The sequence below is a fragment of the Monodon monoceros genome, unplaced genomic scaffold (genome assembly GCF_005190385.1).
Source record: "Monodon monoceros isolate NGI ecotype Baffin Bay Population unplaced genomic scaffold, NGI_Narwhal_1 Super_Scaffold_22, whole genome shotgun sequence".
NCBI classification, from domain to species: Eukaryota; Metazoa; Chordata; class Mammalia; order Artiodactyla; family Monodontidae; genus Monodon; species Monodon monoceros.
Genome location: NW_021703779.1, coordinates 106,725,118 through 106,745,975, shown reverse-complemented (window position 1 = coordinate 106,745,975; position 20,858 = coordinate 106,725,118). Strand labels below are relative to the sequence as shown.

The 20,858-nt window shown below is 36.6% G+C and overlaps 1 pseudogene; it reads right to left on the bottom strand.

Moving 5' to 3' along the window:
* Positions 1–20,256: 20,256 nt before the first annotated feature.
* LOC114906703 lies at positions 20,257–20,357 on the bottom strand (annotated as a pseudogene).
* Between the last annotated feature and the right edge of the window lie 501 nt (positions 20,358–20,858).

Genomic DNA, 20,858 nt, shown 5'->3' with positions numbered 1-20,858 from the left:
AGAGAGAGAGAGAGAGAATGGGTGAAACTTAATTGTTTCTTTGAGTATCATTTTTTTGTTGAAAATGTATTCATTAACATGATAATGTGTTAACTTTGTAAATCAGATTCTTTCCTCTATATGGTGTTTGTTGCTGCTGCTTTTTTGTGCATTATATGTTTGGCGCCTGCCTGTTCTAAACTATTTTTGTCAAGACACTGTGTTAGGTTTCTCCAAAGAAATAGAACCAATAGGATGTACACATATTTTATTGTTATTTTTTTATTCAAACACTCAATTCAAACTATTCAGGTTTGAGAGCACTTTCTCTGCATATCTACATTCTCTCTCCTACTTGGCCCTGCTTATTCTAGCTATTTCAGTTTCTATGAACTCCAGTTTCTTCTCTCCTTTGCTCAATGAGACATCAGTCCTTTGCTTGGGTTCCCCCTCTCTCAGCCAGTATCAAATAAATGCCTTGATGCAGAAAATCCAGACAATAGTAGGGCTCATTTCATTTGTTTTGATTTTCTCATGGATCACAATCATGCACTATTTTCCAATGCCTGAAAAATATTTGCTTCTTATATTTTTGTCAGTTTTCTAATTATTCATAGTATGATAACTATTCAGGTACAAGTTTATCATGGTCTCAAGTGGAAGTACCTGATATGTCGTGCAAGATCATTTAAAATTTGTTCCATTTGAAATAATTTGAAAGCAAATAGAATGTAGACTCTTCGATTTGATCTTCAAGGTATCAACTTTTAAAACATTACATCATTTTTACATATAAATGGCAAATTATATCAAAGGGTTTTGAGTTATAAAAAGGTCACAATTTGAAGGCAAACATAAAGGTATAATAATGTACATACACAGTTTCAACCAACAATTCCAACTTCATCTGGAGAGATTTACCTCCATGGTAGGATACTTGTAGTAGGAGTTTGAACTTTCAAAAATGCCTAAGTATTGTTATTTAGCATGAAAATTTGGCTTCCTGCTGTTGGATTGCCTCTGAATTTTTTAAAAATTATTCAAAAACTCCTTAGAAAAACCAAAAAAACTGCTTTTGAAAGTTATATTTTACCGTACAGTTCAAAATAGGTGATTAAAATAATATCTTCCGGGCTTCCCTGGTGGCGCAGTGGTTGAGAGTCTGCCTGCCGATGCAGGGGACACCGGTTCGTGCTCCGGTCCGGGAAGATCCCACATGCCGCGGAGCGGCTAGGCCCGTGAGCCATGGCCGCTGAGCCTGCGCGTCCGGAGCCTGTGCTCCGCAACGGGAGAGGCCCCAACAGTGAGAGGCCCGCGTACCGCAAAGTAAATAAATAAATAAAAATAAAATAATATCTTCCAATTAATGTTATTGCTTCATAAAACCAAAGGTTGAGATAATATATTCAATGCTGGTTTATTAAGTTTAAATTACTCTAAATTATAATAATTATTGTAAAGTGTCAGTATGACTGGCCCAGAAGCAGGCATATTGGTGTTCATGATGTTTCATTACCCATACAGTGGTTTGTCACTGTCACTAAAAAAGATGTGTTTTAATTATCACTGGTATCAGATTGACATTTTGAAAATAAAAAAGCATATCAGAAGATACTCTAAGATTTTTAAAGAAATTACATCTTAACTTCCAAGGACTACCTCCTTTCCTTCATCTTTCATTCATGCAACATATATTCATTGAGTACAAACTATGAGTCAGGCATTTTTCTGAGTGTCGAGGATATAGCAGTGAAGAATGACTATCCTTTGCATACATATAGCTTATGTTTTAGCAGAGAAACATATGATATACAAATTATACATTATATAAAAGTGTTAACTGCTAAGAAGAAAAATAAAGCAGAGTAACAAATATAATGTGACTATATTTACAGAACATCTATATTGTACAACTATGAGTCATGTTTGGAATTCAGTTTTCAACTAAACATTCATTTGCTTCAATAGATTTCCCCTTATCTACTTAATACAGTTGTTGTGGCCTGCTAGTAAGACATTATGTGCTTGGATTTCATAAATATGTGTGGATTGTTTGTATGTTACATTTTCTCACAAAGTCTTCCTTAATATGTCTTACAAAAATACTTTTCTCAGAATCACAAAAGCATTTAGGCAGTGAATTATTTTTTGTCTGCCATAGACTTGCAAGTTGCAACCTTACTAATATATTTGCACATAACTTGTTCCCTCTATAAACAAACTCAGTCTTTGCTTTAAGGCAGAGTTATTGTCAAATTGCCAAGAAAAAACTTCAAGAGTGAGGAGAGAGAGAGGTATTTTATTTTTCCCCTTCTCATTTCTGAAAGTTTTACTTTATTGAGAGAAGGAGGGAAGGGAGAAGGACGGAAGAGAGAGGGAAAGTGGGGGAGAGAGGGAGGGAGGGAGAGGGGGCAGGGATGTGACAGAGAGAGAGAGGGAGAGAGAGAATGAATTTATTAAGCATTTTTAAACCTAGGAATTCCCATACAAGAAAGAATACAAAGCCCTATGAAACAGGAAATCTGACCAAAAGAATGACTGCTATGTGAGACTGGTCAGAGATGGGAACCAGCATCCTTCAAGGTTTAGACAGGCTATCCAGGATCATGCAGGTCCCATAAATACATAAATCTGAAAAGGAGATTAGGGTTAGACAACAGCAATAGCAGTTAGACAAGGCCAGTTACAGCAAATCACAAAGAATATCTAAAAGAAGTTATATCATACAGTTTACAAGTACAACATATAAGAATGGTTAGGATTTGAAAAGATGGAGTGAGAAAGGGAGGTTATTCTATTAGGAGAAAAAGGTAACAACAGGACAACAAATTCCTCTCCACTAAAAGAGAGGCAAAAGACACGTACCCTAAAAACTATAAGGCGCTGTTGAAAGAAATTGATGACAAAGATGGAAAAATATACCATGTTCTTGGATTAGATGAATGAATATTGTTAAAATGACCATACTACCCAAGGCGAACTACCTATTCAGTGTAATCCCTAACAAATTACCAATGGCATTTTTTACAGAACTAGAACAAAACATTTAAAAATTTGTATGGAAACACAAAGGACCCTAAACAGACAAAGCAATCTTTTTTTTTAACATCTTTATTGGAGTATAATTGCTTTACAATTGTGTGTTAGTTTCTGTTTATAACAAAGTGAATCAGTTATACATATGTTCCCATATCTCTTCCCTCTTGCATTTCTCTCCCGCCCACTCTCCGTATCCCACCCCTCTAGGTGGTCACAAAGCACCAAGCTGATCTCCCTGTGCTATGTGGCTGCTTCCCACTAGCTATCTATTTTATGTTTGGTACTGTATATATGTACATGCCACTCTCTCACTTTGTCACAGCTTACCGTTCCCCCTCCCCATATCCTCAAGTACATTCTCTAGTAGTTCTATGTCTTTATTGCCGTCTTGCCCCCTAGGTTCTTCATGACCTTTTTTTTTTTGTCTTAGGTTCCATATATATGTGTTAGTATACAGTATTTGTTTTTCTCTTTCTGACTTACTTCACTCTGTATGACAGACTCTAGGTCCATCCACCTCACTACAAATAACTCAATTTCATTTCTTTCTATGGCTGAGTAATATTCCATTGTAAATATGTGCCACATGTTCTTTATCCATTCATCTGTTGGTGGACATTTAGGTTACTTCCATGTCCTGGCTATTGAAAATAGAGCTGCAATGAACATTTTGGTACATGACTCTTTTTGAATTATGGTTTTCTCAGGGTATATGCCCAGTAGTGGGATTGCTGGGTCATATGGTAGTTCTGTTTTTAGTTTTTTAAGGAATCTCCATACTGTTCTCCATACTGGCTGTATCAATTTACATTCCCACCAACAGTGCAAGAGGGTTCCCTTTTCTTCACACCCTCTCCAGCATTTATTGTTTGTAGATTTTTTGATGATGGCCATTCTGACCTGTGTGAGATGATATCTCATTGTAGTTTTGATTTGCATTTCTCTAATTATTAATGATGTTGAGCATTCTTTCATGTGTTTGTTGGCAGTCTATATATCTTCATTGGAGAAATGTCTATTTAGGTATTCTGCCCATTTTTGGATTGTGTTGTTTGTTTTTCGGATATTGAGCTGCATGAGCTGCTTGTATGTTTTGGAGATTAATCCTTTGTCAGTTGGTTCATTTGAAAATATTTTCTCCTATTCTGAGTGTTGTCTTTTGGTCTTGTTTATGGTTTCCTTTGCTGTGCAAAAGCTTTTAAGTTTCATTAGGTCCCATTTATTTTTGTTCTTATTTCCATTTCTCTAGGAGGTGGGTCAAAAAGGATCTTGCTGTGATTTATGTCATAGAGTGTTCTGCCTATGTTTTCCTCTAAGAGTTAGATAGTGTCTGGCCTTACAGTTAGGTCTTTAATCCATTTTGAGTTTATTTTTGTGTATGGAGTTAGGGAGTGTTCTAATTCCATACTTTTACATGTACCTGTCCAATTTTCCCAGCACCCCTTATTGAAGAGGCTGTCTTTTCTCCATTGTATATTCGTGCCTCCTTTATCAAAGATAAGGCGACCATATGTGCTTGGGTTTATTTCTGGGCTCTCTATCCTGTTCCATTGACCTTTATTTCTGTTTTTGTGCCAGTGCCATACTGCCTTGATTACTGTAGCTTTGTAGTATAGTCCGAAGTCAGGGAGCCTGATTCCTCCAGCTCTGTTTTGCGTTCTCAAAATTGCTTTGGCTATTCGGGGTCTTTTGTGTTTCCATACAAACTGTAAAATTTTTTGTTCTAATTCTGTGAAAAATTCCAGTGGCAGTTTGATAGGGATTGCATTGAATCTGTAGATTGCTTTGAATAGTAGAGTCATTTTTGCAATGTTGATATTTGTATTATCTTTAATTTCTTTCATCAGTGTCTTATAATTTTCTGCATACAGGTCTTTTGTCTCCTTAGGTAGGTTTATTCCTAGATATTTTATTCTTTTTGTTACAGTGGTAAATGGGACTGTTTTCTTAATTTCACTTTCAGATTTTTCATCATTAGTGTATAGGAACGCCAGAGATTTCTGTGGATTAATTTTGTATCCTGTTACATTACCAAAGTCATTGATTAGCTCTAGTAGTTTTCTGGTAGCATCTTTAGTATTCTCTATGTATAGTATCATGTCATCTGCAAACAGTGACAGCTTTATCGCTTCTTTACCAATTTGGATTCCTTTTATTTCTTTTTCTTCTATGATTGCTGTGGCTACAACGTCCAAAACTATGTTGAATAATATTGGTGAGAGCGGGCAACCTTGTCTTGTTCCTGATCTTAGTTGAAATGGTTTCAGTTTTTCACCATCGAGGACGATGTTGGCTGTGGGTTTCTCATATATGGCCTTTATTATGTTGAGGAAAGTTCCCTCTGTGCCTACTTTCTGCAGGGTTTTTACCATAAATGGGTGTTGAAATTTGTCGAAAGCTGTGTTTGAGTCAATTGAGATGATCATATGGTTTTTCTTCTTCAATTTGTTAATATGGTGTATCACATTGATTGATTTGCGTATACTGAAGAATCCTTGCATTCCTGGGATAAACCCCACTTGATCATGGTGTATGATCCTTTTAATGTGCTGTTGGATTCTGTTTCCTAGTATTTTGTTGAGGATTTTTGCATCTATGTTCATCAGTGATATTTGCCTCTAGTTTTCTTTTCTGGTGACATCTTTGTCTGGTTTTGATATCAGTGTGGTGGTGGCCTCGTAGAATGAGTTTGGGAATGTTCCTCCCTCTGCTATATTTTGGAAGAGTTTGAGAAGGATAGCTGTTAGCTCTTCTCTAAATGTTTGATAGAATTCGCCTGTGAAGCCATCTGGTCCTGGGCTTTAGTTTGTTGGAAGATTTTTAATCACAGTTTCAATTTCAGTGCTTGTGATTGGTCTGTTCATATTTTCTATTTCTTCTTGGTCCAGTCTTAGAAGGCTGTACTTTTCTAAGAATTTGTCCATTTCTTCCAGGTTTTCCATTATATTGGCATATAGTTACTTGTACTAATCCCTTATGATCCTTTCTGTTTCTGCAGTGTCAGTTGTTACTTCTCCTTTTTCATTTCTCATTCTGTTGATCTGAGTTTTCTCCCTTTTTTTCTTGATGAGTCTGGCTAGTGGTTTATCGTATTCTCAAAGAACCAGCTTTTAGTTTTATTGATCTTTGCTATCGTTTCCATTTTTCATTTATTTCTGATCTGAACTTTATGATTTCTTTCCTTCTGCCAACTTTGGAGTTTTTTTGTTCTTCTTTGTCTAATTGTTTTAGGTGTAAGGTTAGGTTGTTTAATTGACATGTTTCTTGTTTCTTAAGGTAGGATTGTATTGCTGTAAACTTCCCTCTTAGAACTGCTTTTGCTGCATCCCATAGGTTTTGGGTCATCGTGTTTTCATTGTCATTTGTTTCTAGGTTTTCTTTTATTTCCTCTTTGATTTCTGCAGTGATCTCTTGGTTATTAAGTAGTGTATTGTTTATCCTCCATGTGTTTGTATTTTTTACAGAGTTTTTCCTGTAACTGATACCTAGTCTTATAGCGTTGTGGTCAGAAAAGATACTTGATACAATTTCAGTTTTCTTAAATTTACCAAGGCTTGATTTGTGACCCAAGATATGATCTATCCTGGAGAACATTCCATGAGCACTTAAGAAGAATGTGTATTCCCCTGTTTGTGGATGGAATGTCCTATAAATATCAATTATGTCCATCTTGTTTAATGTATCATTTAAAGCTTGTGTTTCCTTATTTATCTTCATTTTGGACGATCTGTCCATTGGTGAAAGCGGTGTGTTGAAATCCCCTACTATGACTGTGTTGCTGTCACTTTCCCCTTTTATGGCTGCTGGTATTTGCCTTATGTATTCAGGTGCTCCTATGTTGGGTGCATAAATATTTACAATTGTTATGCCTTCTTGGATCAATCACTTGATCATTATGTAGTGTCCTTCTTTGTCTCTTGTAATAGTCTTTATTTTAAAGTCTCTTTTGTCTGATATGAGATTTGCTACTCCCACTTTCTTTTGATTTCCATATGCATGGAATATCTTTCTATATCCCTTCACTTTCAGTCTGTATGTGCCCGTAGGTCTGAAGTGAGTCTCTTGTAGACAGCATATATACAGGTCTTGTTTTTGTATCCATTCAGCCAGTCTATGTCTTTTGGATGGAGCATTTAATCCATTTACATTTAAGGTAATTATCAATATGTATGTTCCTATTCCCATTTTCTTAATTGTTTTGGGTTCGTTATTGTAGGTCTTTTCCTTCTCTTGTGTTTCCTGCCAAGAGAAATTGCTTTAGCATTTGTAGTAAAGCTGGTTTGGTGGTGCTGAATTCTCTTAGCTTTTGCTTATATGTAAAGGTTTTAATTTCTCCATCAAATCTGAATGAGATCCTTGCTAGGTAGAGTAATCTTGGTTGTAGGTTTTTCTCCTTCATCACTTTAAATAAGTCCTGCCAGTCCTTTCTGGCTTGCAGTGTTTCTGCTGAAAGATCAGCTGTTAACCTTATGGGGATTCCCTTGTGTGTTATTTGTTGTTTTTCCCTTGCTGCTTTTAATATGTTTTCTTTGTATTTAATTTTTGATAGTTTGATTAATATGTGTCTTGGCGTGTTTCTCCTTGGATTTATCTTGTATGGGACTCTCTGTGCTTCCTGGACTTGACTATCTGTTTCCTTTCCCATATTAGCAAAAATTTCAACTATAATCTGTTAAAATATTTTGTCATTCCCTTTCTTTTTCTCTTCTTCTTCTAGGACCCCTATAATTCAAATGTTTGTGCGTTTAATGTTGTCCCAGAGGTCTCTGAGAGTGTCCTCAGTTCTTTTCATTCTTTTTTCTTTATTCTGCTCTGCCGTAGTTATTTCCACTATTTTATCTTCCAGGTCACTTATCCGTTCTTCTGCCTCAGTTATTCTGCTATTGATCTCTTCTAGAGAATTTTTAATTTCATTTATTGTGTTGTTCATGATTGTTTGTTTGGCCTTTAGTTCTTCTAGGTCCTTGTTAAACGTTTCTTGTATTTTCTCCATTCTATTTCCAAGATTTTGGATCATCTTTACTATCATTACTCTGAATTCTTTTTCAGGTTGACTGCCTATTTCCTCTTCATTTGTTAGTTCTGGTGGGTTTTTATCTTGCTCCTTCATGTGCTGTGTGTTTTTCTGTCTTCTCATTTTGCTTATCTTACTGTGTTTGGGGTCTCCTATTCACAGGCTGCAAGTTCGTAGTTCCCGTTATTTTTGGTGTCTGTCCCCAGTGGCTAAGGTTGGTTCAGTCGGTTGCGTAGGCTTCCTTGTGGAGGGGCCTAGTGCCTGTGTTCTGGTGTGTGAGGCTGGACCTTGTCTTTCTGGTGGCCAGGTCCACGTCAGGTGGTGAGTTTTGGGGTGTCTGTGGAATTATTATGATTTTAGGCAGCCTCTCTGCTAATGGATGGGGTTGCATTTCTGTCTTGCTAGTTGTTTGGCATAGGGTTTCCAGCACTGTATCTTGCTGGTCATTGAACGAAGCTGGTCTTGGCGTCGAGATGGAGATCTCTGGGAGATTTTCGCTGTTTGATATTACGTGGAGCTCATGGGTTTGTTGTGGACCAGTGTCCTGAATTTGGCTCTCCCACCTCAGAGGCACAACACTGACTACTGGCTGGAGCGCCAAGAGCCTTTCATCCACATGGCTCAGAATAAAAGTGAGAACAAATAGAAAGAAAGAATGAGGATAAAATAAAATAGAATAAAATAAAGTAAAATAAAATAAAATAATTAAAATAAAAAATAATTATTAAGAAAAAATTTTTAAAAAGTAAAAGAAAGAAAACAAAACAAAAAAAACGGCCAGACAGAACCTAGGACAAATGTTAAAAGCAAAGGTATACAGAAAAAATCTCACACAGAAGCATACACATACACAGTCACAAAAAGAGAAAAAGAGGGGAAGAAAATATCTTTGCTTCCAAAGTCTGCCTCCTCAATTTGGGATGATTCGTTCTCTATTCATGTATTCCACAGATGCAGGGTACATCAGTTGATTGTGGAGCTTTAATCCAGTGCTCCTGAGGCTGCTGGGAGAAATTTCCCTTTCTCTTCTTTGTTTGCACAGCTCCTGGGTTCAGCTTTGGATTTGGACCCGCCTCTGCATGTAGGTTGGCTGAAGGCGTCTGTTTTTCACTCAGACAGGACGGGGTTAAAGGAGCAGCTAATTCGGACGCTCTGCCTCACGCAGGCCGGGAGGAGGGAGGGGTATGCATGAGGGGCGAGCCTGCGGCAGCAGAGGCTGGCATGATGTTGCAACAGCCTGAGGCGTGCCTTGCATTCTCCTGGGGAAGTTGTCCCTGGATCACGGGACCCTGGCAATGGCAGGCTTCACAGGCTCCCGGGAGGGTCAGTGTGGATAGTGACCTGTGCTTGCTCACAGGCTTCTTGGTGGCAGCAGCAGCAGCCTTAGCGTCTCATGCCTGTTTCTGGGGTCGGTGCTGCTAGCAGCGGCTCATGCCCGTCTCTGGAGCTCCTTTAAGCAGTGCTCTTAATCCCCTCTCCTCGTTGACCCAGAAACAAAAAGGGAAGAAAAAGTCTCTTGCCTCTTCGGAAGGTCCAGACTTTTTCCCGGTCTCCCTACCGGCTAGCTGTGGTGCACTAGCCGCCTTCAGGCTGTGTTCACGCAGACAACCCCAGTCCTCTCCCTGGGATCCGACTGAAGCCTGAGCCTCAGCTCCCAGCCCCCGCCCGCCCTGGCGGGTGAGCAGAGAAGCCTCTCGGGCTTGTGAGTGCTGGTCTGCACCGCTCCTATGTACGGGAATCTCTCCACTTTGTCCTCCACACCTCTGTCGCTGCGCTCTCCTCCATGGCTCCGAAGCTTCCCCCCTCTGCCACCCGCAGTCTTTGCCCGCGAAGGGACTTTCTAGTGTGTGGAAATCTTTCCTCCTTCACAGCTCCCTCCCCTAGTGCAGGTCCCGTCCCTATCCTTTTGTCTCTGTTTTTTCTTTTTTCTTTTGCCCCACCCAGGTATGTGGGGGAGTTTCTTGCCTTTTGGGAGGTCTGAGGTCTTCTGCCAGCGTTCAGTAGGTGTTCTATAGGAGAATTTCCACATGTAGATGTATTTCTGATGTATCTGTAGGGAGGAAGGTGATCTCCGCGTCTTACTCTTCCACCATCTTGAAGCTCCTCAGACAATGCAATCTTGAAAAAGAGAAACAGAGCTGGAGGAATCAGACGCCCTGATTTCAGACTATACTACAAAGCTACATTAATAAAACAGTATGGTACTGGCACAAAAACAGACACATAGATCAATTGAAGAGGACGGAGAGTCAAGAACCAAACCCATGCACTTACGGTCAATTAATCTCTGACAAAGGAGGCAAGAATATACAATGGAGAAAAGACAGTCTATTCAATAAGTGGTGCTGGGAAAACTGTACAGCTACATGTAAAAGAATGAAATTCAAGTATTCTCTAACATCATATATAAAAATAAACTCAAAATGGATTAAAGACCTAGATGTAAGACCAGATACTACAAAACTAGTGGAAAACATAGGCAGAATATTCTTTGACATAAATCGCAGCAATATCTTTTTGGATCCCTCTCCTAGAGTATTGGAAATAAAAATAAAACTAAACAAATGGGATCTAATAAAACTTAAAAGCTTTTGCACAGCAAAGGAAACATAAACAAAGCAAAAAGACAGCCTACAGAATGGGAGAAAATATTTGCAAATGATGCACCTGAAAAGGGGTTAATTTCCAAAATATATAAATAGCTCATACAACTTAATATCAAAAAAAACCCAACAATCCAAACAAAAAATGGGCAGAAGACCTAAGTAGACATTTCTCCAGAGAAGACATACAGATGGCCAACAGGCACATGAAAAAATGCTCAACATCACTAATTATTAGAGAAATGCAAATCAAAACTACAATGAGGTATCACCTCACTCCAGTCAGAATGAGCATCATAAAAAATCTACAAACAATAAATGCTGGAGAGGGTGTGGAAAAAAGGGAACCATCCTGTACTGTTGGTGGGAATGTCATTTGGTGCAGCCACTGTGGAGAACAGTATGCATGAGGGTTCCCTTTTCTCCACATCCTTGGCAACACTTGTTATTTGTTGTCATTTTAAGAATAACCATTCTGACATGTGTGAGGTGATCTCTCATTGTGGTTTTGATTTGCATTTCCCTGATGATTACTGATGTTGATCACCTTTTCATGTGTCTGTTAGCCATTTGTATGTCTTCCTTGGAAAAATGTCTATTCAGGTCTTCTGCCCATTTTTAATCAGGTTGTTGTTTTTAAAGTTTTGTGGTGTATGAGTTCTTTGTATATTTTGGATATTAACCCTTATCGTTTTATGGCTGAGTAATATTCCTGTGTGTGTGTGTATCTCATATTTTCTTTATTCATTTGTCTGTCATGGACACTTAGATTGTTTCTATGTCTTGGCTACTGTAAATAATGCTGCAGTGAACATGGGGGTACATATATCTTTTCAATTTAGTGTTTTCATTTTCTTTGGATAAATACCCAGAAGTGGGACTGCTGGATCATATGGTAGTTCTGTTCTCAGCTTTTTTTGAGGAACCTCCATACTGTTTTCCATAGTGACTGGACCAATTAAATTTTACAGTCTTACTGAGAAATGAAAATGCACACTAAACATCATTTTTGTTGGCTGAAGGCCATCGGGGTGATTTACTGAGTTTTTCACTCTTATCTAGATACTTTGATGTCATACAGTTACTTGAGCAGAAAAACTGATTCCTCTTTCTGTGCTCCCAGCTCCCAAGAAAAATTTCAATATATTTCCTTAATAAATCACTCAAAGAAATACTTGTATATTTCAGGCAGACTATTTAATTTGCACATGGATAAAAATTTGATCTTAATAAGATTCTCTCCCTCTTCAAAACTCAAGTAGGATATATTAGGATAGTTCTCCTACATGTAGATTTCAAAATAATTTGTCAGTGGGGGACCTGTCAAATATTTTGGAGAGAAATTGAATAGCAATCGACTTTAAACCCATACAGACATTTTCTCCAATTAGTGTCTGCTGCCTGGAAGTGCCATGCAGCTCAAGGTGTTGACTTCACTGTACTTTTATGTTTTTGAATACCATAATCAAACCATCTGTCATAAGGATAGAATGTCATCTGATACCCTTCTTCACTGTGTAATTGTTACTAAATCTTGGGAATAGAGTGCAAAATGTATTAAAGATATGACTTGAAATTATTTTTTTAAAGGGTAATTAATAGGTTTATTGTCCTGTTCAAGGAAGTATCTCATAATGTCATGTGGGTCACAGCTTGTCAAGGCTTCTTTTTAATACAAGCTGTTATGGAATTATGCATGACAAAAAGAGTAGACTTTGTAGAAGAAATCAGATTGAAATGTTTTATAAGAATTAGATTTTCTAACTATGCTTTTATGTTAGATTTTGTAGATAATTAATAGGAATAATGCCTACTTTTGATATACACACACACATCCGTGTGTGTGTGTGTGTGTGTGTGTGTGTGTGTGTGTAGATAAATACTGTTGCAAGAATCCATTTGAATTTTATATAAATCTCAACTAGTAAGGGTAAGTTATAATTTGCTACAGTAAAAAATGATCTCAAAATCTCAGTACTTAAAACCACGAAAGTTTATTTTTCATTCATAATACAGGTCCAGTGTGCATTGCCAAAGGCTTTTGCTCATTGTAGTTATTCAGGACCTATTTTCATGGAGACACCCCATCAACGTATGCTTTCACATATGCTGCAGTACAGGAAGAGTTGGGCTGGAGAGTTGAGCATCAGCTTAATAGTGATTCCTGCCATGTCTGTTTACATTTGATTAGCCACAGTGAGTCATATGGCTTTATAACTTCAAGGGCCAGGGAAAGTGAAATCCTACCACAAGCCAGATATTAGGAAACTTGATATCATGAACACTAGTGTTTATTTAGCTCACTGACATGAAACGTATTATTTTTATTCTATTTAGTATGAGATAACCACATGAGAAGTCCAAAAAAAATGGTAGTGCTACTGATTTTAAAATTATTTTTACATTATAGTATTTGGCACATTCATGGAGCAGTGTATGTTATTGGGGAAAAGCTAAATTGGGGGTCAAAAACAGAGGTTTTAATGTTGTTCCTCCCACACACTTTCTGGAAAATTCCCATGTGAATTTTAGCATATGGTTCTCATTTTTAAAAAAAATGGACTTGGCATTTTGACAGGGATTCCATTGAATCTATAGATGATTTTGTTGAGTAGTAGTGCTGTATTAGTAATATTAATTCTGGGGCTTCCCTGGTGGCACAGTGGTTGAGAGTCCGCCTGCCGATGCAGGGGACACGGGTTCGTGCCCCGGTCCAGGAAGATCCCACATGCCGCGGAGCGGCTGGGCCCGTGAGCCATGGCCGCTGAGCCTGCGCGTCCGGAGCCTGTGCTCCGCAACGGGAGAGGCAGAGGCCACAACAGTGAGAGGCCCGTGTACCGCAAAAAAATAAAATAAAAAGAAAATAATAATATTAATTCTTCCACCCCCATGAACATAGAGTGACTTTCTATTTATTTATCTTCTTTGGTTTATTTCAACAATATTTTATTGTTTTCAGTATATGTCTTCAACATTCTGAGGAGTCTGGCTCCTGCCCAAAAGCCTCTGTGTGATTTTTCATGCCCAACCATAGCAATTACATAGGTTTTACCCGGCAGGTCTCACGGGTGGAATGCTGCCCTTCCCACACCAGACTTCATGCACAGCCAATGAATTCCAGTCTCTGAGGGAAGTTGCAGTCAAGGACTCAAGTCCATCTGGCCTGTCATACTCTTCTTTACGTATTTGCATTCCCTGGCAAGTGCCCTCATTCCTAGGTGTGTCTTTATCTCAGGACACTGGCTGAGGTTTCTTCATGTAACCCTGTCAAAACCTCCTTATCAGGGAAGAAGTGGAAAACCTTAAAGACACTCTTCCTTATTCTAACTCAGTACTCAGAATTATTTTACCCCTAGCCATCCGTCTCTCTCTTCCCATGGTCTCTGGTTCCATAAAACTGCAGGAGCCTTTTGTTCCATACTCCCTCGAGAATGGGATCACACCCATGTCTTTGCTGGCCACCTGAGCCTTGATGAGTGTGCCATTCCATGGGGGAGAATGAATCAGGGGAAAGTCAGTGTTTTCTTAGGTTAGACTTTTGTTTATGCCATCACAGTATGTGATTAAAGATTTCACTGTTACTTCCATTTTGGCTTATTGCTTTATTCCGCTACTCTGACACCAGACAGATGAGCTCTTTCCAGCTCAGCTGAGCTCCTAACAACTCCTAGTTTAAAAGTATTCCTAAGTGGGGCTTCCCTGGTGGCGCAGTGGTTGGGAGTCTGCCTGCCGATGCAGGGGACACGGGTTCGTGCCCCGGTCCGGGAGGATCCCACATGCCCCGGAGTGGCTAGGCCCGTGAGCCGTGGCCGCTGAGCCTGCGCGTCCGGAGCCTGTGCTCCACAATGGGAGAGGCCACAACAGTGAGAGGCCCGCGTACCGCAAAAAAAAAAAAAAAGTATTCCTAAGTATTTTATTATTTTCAATGCTATTATAAATGGATTTATTTCCTTAATTTTATTTTTGGATTATTCACTGCTCTTCTACAGAAATACAACTGATATTTATATGTGGATTCTGCGTCTTTCAAATTTGCTGAACTTGTTTATTAACTCTACTAATTTTTGTATGGATTTTTAGGATTTTCTATATATAAGATCATTGCATCTGTGAATAGAGGTGGTTTTATTCCTTTCTTTTAGTCTGGCTGTGTATTATTTCATTTCTCACATAATTTTTATGGCTAGAACTTCTAGTATATTGTTGAAGTTAAGTGGCAAGAACAGACATCCATGTCTTATTCTGGATCTTGGAGGGAAAATATTTAATTGTTTTATCACAGTGATGTTAACTGTGGGTTTTTCATAGATGCTGTGTATCATGTTGAAGAAGTTTCTTTTTAATTCTAGTTTAAATGATTTTTTATCATAAAGGAGTGTTGAATTTTTGTCAAATGCTTTTTCTGTTTCTATTGAGATGATTATGTGGTTTTTGCCTGTATTCATTTATATGGTGTATTACATTAATTGATTTTCATATATTAAATCAACCTGTATTCTTGGAATAAATTCTACTTGGTCATGGTGCTTAATTCTTTTATATATTGCTAGGTTTGGCTTGTTGGTGTATTGTTGATGATTTTTGCATCTATATTTATAAGAGATTAGTCTTTTGTTGTACTTTCTTTTGGTATTTGTGTGTAGTTTTGGTATCAGGGTAATTATAGCCTCATAGAATGAGTTGGCAAGTGTTCATTCCTCTTTTTAATTCCTGGAAGGTTTTGTAAAGAATTAACATTTATTATTCTTTAACTGTTTCGTAGAAATTATAAGTGTAGCCATCTTGGCTTGGGCTTTTATGTATTGGGATTTTTTTTGTTACTTATTTAATCTCTATACTTTTTACAGGTCTATTCAGATTTTCTATTTATTTTTGAGTCAGTTTTGGTAGTTTGCATGTTTAAAGGAATTTGTCCTTTTTATCTAGGTTGTCTGTATCAACATACAAATATTCATAGTGTTATCTTGTAATCCCTTTTATTTCTTAATGTCGGTAGTAATGTCCCTACTTTCATTCCTAATCTTAGTAATTTAACACTTCTCTATTTTTCTTCATCACTTTATCTAATGGCTTGTCAATATTGGTGATCTTTTCAAAGAACTATCCTTTGGTTTTGTTGACTATTGTCTTTTTATTTTTTATTTGATTTAGCTACACTCTAATCCTTTTTGTTTCTGTCCTTCTGCTTGCTTTGTTTAGTTTGCTTCTCTTTTTGTAGCTCCTTAATAAAGGTTAGATATTTTTATTGTAGTAAAAAGCACATAACATAAGATTTACCATCGCAACCATTTGTAAGTGTACAGTTCAGTAGCATTATGTATTTTCACGTTGTTGTGAAACATCTCCAGAAAATTTTCATCTTGCAAATCTGAAACTGTATACCCAGTAAACAACAACTTCCCTCCTTCCCCTCCCCTCAGACCCTGGCAAACATCATTCTACTTTCTTTTTCTATGAATTTCACTACTTCAGATACCCATATAACTGGAATCATGCAGTATTTGTACTTGCACTTTGGTTAGAAACTGGATATTTTGACTATTATAATGTGGCAACTCTGCAAATCTCATTTTCCTCCCTTCCCAGGGTTTATTGTTGATGCTTGTTATAGTCGTTTTTTGTTTTGTTTTGTGATTTTTATGAACAAATTTCATCAATTCTATATTATTTGTTTTATGTTATTACTGAAGTCCCTTTTCCATTAATTTAGTGGTGAGCTAGTTACTGAACAGAGATTTTCTAAATGTCTGTAACCCAGTAAATCTACCAGTCTTTGCAACTTGGCTCTGCGTGAGCGTTGAGGCATACCTTCAGTGCTCAGCAAGGAGTTTACAATTCTGCCTTAAACTTCAATTCCTATTTGCACAAACCCTGAAGTTTAGTGATAAGTAGGAGCTTAGAACCTTCTCACATCTTTTATGAGCATCTACCCAGCCCTGGCATACACATGACCTTCTAGATTTCCAGGAATATGTGGAACCTTTTCAAAGTCCTTATTTCCCAAAGCATCTCATTCTCTAGCCTTCTCTCTCAACATTTTGGTTAGGGTATTTTTTGCCCCAACTGGTGTTAACTCAAGAAGTAGCAGCTAATACATTAGCTTTTAAATGTTTTCCACAGGTGTCCCCTCCCCCTTGGTAGCTGCCTTAGCCTTTAGAAAGTTCCAAGTTAGGCTAAATAAAGACACGTCCTTTGATACAACCCTTCAGGGACCCACAAAATGAGTCCAAACTAACAACCACATTTTTCTTTTAGAATAAGGTCCATTTTGCTCTCTCTGGTATAACATACCTGTACTGGTAATCACAGCTATTGTCGTCAAGGCCACTGCTATACTGAGAAGGTGGGGATGGTTACCAGGATAAGTCAAAATACCATGAAGTTCTTTTACTAAGATTCAGCTATCTTTTCTTGATTGTTTCCCTGGTTGCTATAAGGTTTGGATTAGAGTCTACAGTTCCAAAAAAGTTTGACAGTTTTGTCAATTTATTTATTACTTTTGTGGAAGGATAAACTTTTGGATTTCCATAATTTGCCATTTTCACTGTCGTCATTTTAAAAAATTGACTATGCCTGTCTTTAGTGTAAAATGCTATATGTATGTGTGTGTATATATCAATACATCATTTTTTACACTTGTTTCTTTTACAATCTGATGTTTTCTGATTAATATATTTTTGAGAAATGCCTCACAATTTCTAGTCTGCTGATAATACTATTCCTCGTGCTATAGTGCTGTTACCAATTTATTAATTCCTCATACCTCATCATTATTACAAAGGATTTTGGAGAAAGTATATGCTCAGTCCACTATCTTGAACTAAACACCTAATATTATTGAACATGGTGAGAATATATAGAACATAATAAATACTAAAGGCAATTAGAGATATCCTTTTATCTTTTATTTGCACTACATTAAGTACTGTTTTAATCTATTAAAAACCCTTTTATTCTTAGTTTACTATTTTTACTCTTTATTATTCCTAGACATTTTCTAAATGAGGAAAATGTGCTGTTTTTCATCAAATGCCTATTCAGAATATTAATGACCATATTTTTGTCTATTTCCTTGATCTAATGAAGTGAAGGGTTATATTATATAATACTAATATTTTAACATCTCAGTTTGTACTAGTCTATATTGTAGTATTTCTTTCAATTTACTGCAATATTTATTTTACTGGGGCTTACTTTAGAATTTTGGCATTTATAATTTGAGATTGTTATGAAATTTACTATTTTTAAAAGTGATCATTACAAAATTTTATTGTGTTATGATAGGTTTATATAACACTTTGGAAATCTTTCTCCAATATAGCAAATTTTAAAAAACCCTTATTGAGCATCTATTAAGTAAAATAAAAGAGATCAATGGGATCACTGTGAGGGACAGGGAGCCTTGAAGACTAAGAGTGGAGCTCATATGTCATGTATATACTGCCTTAAATTTTTTTTAATATGATTAAAAATGAAACATTGAAAAATAAATAGGTAAAATGAATTGAAAGAATCTGTTCTTTTGAAACTTTGAAAACACCCATATTTTAAAAAGTTTGTCAAATGCATTTTAGAGTAATTTTGTCATATTAAAAAAAATGTTATAGGTCATTGGTTTATTCAGGTTTCCTCTTTTTTTGCCCATTTGCATTTTCCTGGGAAACGTTCAAAATATATTAGCATATATTTGCACATCTCATTAACTTATTCTTTAAAAAATGCCATGTCTCTTTCGCTTGATTTCACAGTCATTTTCTTTAATATTTAGATTTTCTCCACTTTTTTTTCAAGTTTATATAATTTTATTTTTTTTTAATTTTTATTGGAGTACAGTTGATTTACAATGTTGTGTTAGTTTCTGATGTACAGCAAAGTGAATCAGTTAAACACATATCCACTCTTTTTTTTTTTAGACTCTTTTCCCATTTAGGCCATTTATTGGTTTATAACATTATGTAAGTTTCATATATACAACATTGTATTTCTACTTCTATATACCCTGCAGTGTGCTCACCACCAAAAACTTCATTTCCATCCATCACCGTACAGTTGTTCCCCTTTACCCATTTAGCCCTCACCCCACCCCTTCCCCTCTGGTAACCACTACTGTGTTCTCTATATCTACATGTTTATTTTTGTTTGGTTTGTGCATTTATTTCATTTTTTGTTTGTTTTTTATATTCCACATATGAGTGAAACCATATTGTGTTTGTCTTTCTCCATGTGACTTGTTTCACTTAGCATCATACCCTCAAAGTCAATTGATGTTAGGATTTTATTTCTTTGGTTTCAATTTTACTGTTTTGAAAAGAAAAAAAAATAAGAAATATCTCATTATTAATATACTCTAATTTTCCCTCTTGTACATTAATTGTTGCTTTTATTATTTTACACTCCTTAGTTTTGCTTTTGTTGTTTATCCACTGTTGCCACTTCCAGGTCCCCCTGACATTTTGGTCACCTCCTTGAATTTGTTTCATAATACTTGGGCCCATTTTAGAGTTAATGTAATCTCTGATGGCCTACCTGATCTTTAGGTCCTGCCCATCTCTGATTTGACCCATGAGCCTGGACAACATTTAGTGGCTCATAACTTTAAGAATAATAAAGAATTCAACTTACCTATTGAGATGATTTATGATTTTTTATTCTTCAATTTGTTAATATGGTGTATCACATTGATTAATTTGTGTGTACTGAAGAATCCTTGCATCCCTGGGATAAACCCCACTTGATCATGGTGCATGACCCTTTTAATGTGCTGTTGGATTCTGTTTGCTAGTATTTTGTTGAGGATTTTTGCATCTATATTCATCAGTGATATTGGCCTGTAATTTTCTCTTTTGGGGACATTTTTGTCCGGTTTTGGTATCAGGGTGATGGTGGCCTCATAGAATGAGCTTGGGGGTATTCCTCCCTCTGAAATTTTTTGGAAGAGTTTAAGAAGCATAGGTGTTAGCTCTTTTCTAAATGTTAGATAGAATTCCCCAGTGAAGGTATCTGGTCCTGGAGTTTTGTTTGTTGGAAGATTTTTAATCATGGTTTCAAGTTCATTTCTTGTGAATTGGTCTGTTCATATTTTCTATTTCTTCCTGGTTCCGTCTTAGAAGGTTGTACTTTTCTAAGAATTTGTCCATTTCTTCCAGCTTGTCCATTTTATTGGCATATAGTTGCTTGTAGTAGTCTCTTATGATCCTTTGTATTTCTGCTGTGTCAGTTGTAACTTTTCCTTTTTCATTCTAATTTTATTGATTTGAGTCCTCTCCCTTTTTTTCTTGATGAATCTGGCTAAAAGTTTATCCATTTTATTTATCTTCTCAAAGAACCAGATTTTAGTTTCATTGATCTTTGCTATTGTTTTCTTCATTACTATTTCATTTATTTCTGCTCTAATCGTTATGATTTCTTTCCTTCTACTAACTGTTTTTTGTTTGTTCTTTCTCTAGTTACTTTAGGTGTAAGGTTAGGTTGTTTATTTGAGATTTTTCTTGTTTCTTGAGGTAGGATTGTATTGCTATAAACTTCCCTCTTGGAACTGCTTTTGCTACATCCCATAGGTTTTGCATCATCATGTTTTTGTTGTCATTTGTTTCTAGGCATTTTTTGATTTCCTCTTTGATTAAAAATGTGGAATGCTTCACAAATTTTCATGTCATCCTTGTGCAAGGGCCATGCTAATTCTCTGTATCATTCCAATTTTAGTATATGTGCTGCCAAAGCAAGCATGAGTCTGTGTTTCTTGTTTGTTCCTCTCTTTTTCTTTTTCTTTTTTGTGGTTTGTTTGCTTTTATTTTATGCTTGTGTTCTCTTATTTTTGTTTTTTTAATGTATTATATGTTTTTTGATTTGTGCTTACCCTGTTTTTCAAGTATGTTATCCCCTTCCCATATCTACTTGCTTTAGACTGATAGTCATATCACATTCCAAAAAAGAAAAAAAAAAGGAATCTACATTTTCTTACTTTCCTCTCCCACAGTTTTATGATTTTGATATCCTCCTCTTTTACATCTTCATTTTTATTCTTTTGCTGTTCATGTGGTTATCATCGTTTTCACAAAAATATTTTGACTTTTTCTTTTAATCTGGCTTATTTAAGTGATTTACTTTCCAATTGTGATTTTCTCCTTCCTATAGATTCTTGCTTCTTTTCTATTTAGAGAAGACCTGTTTGTTAGTATTTCATTTAGGACAGGTTTAGTATTGCTGTATTCTTTCCAGTTTTG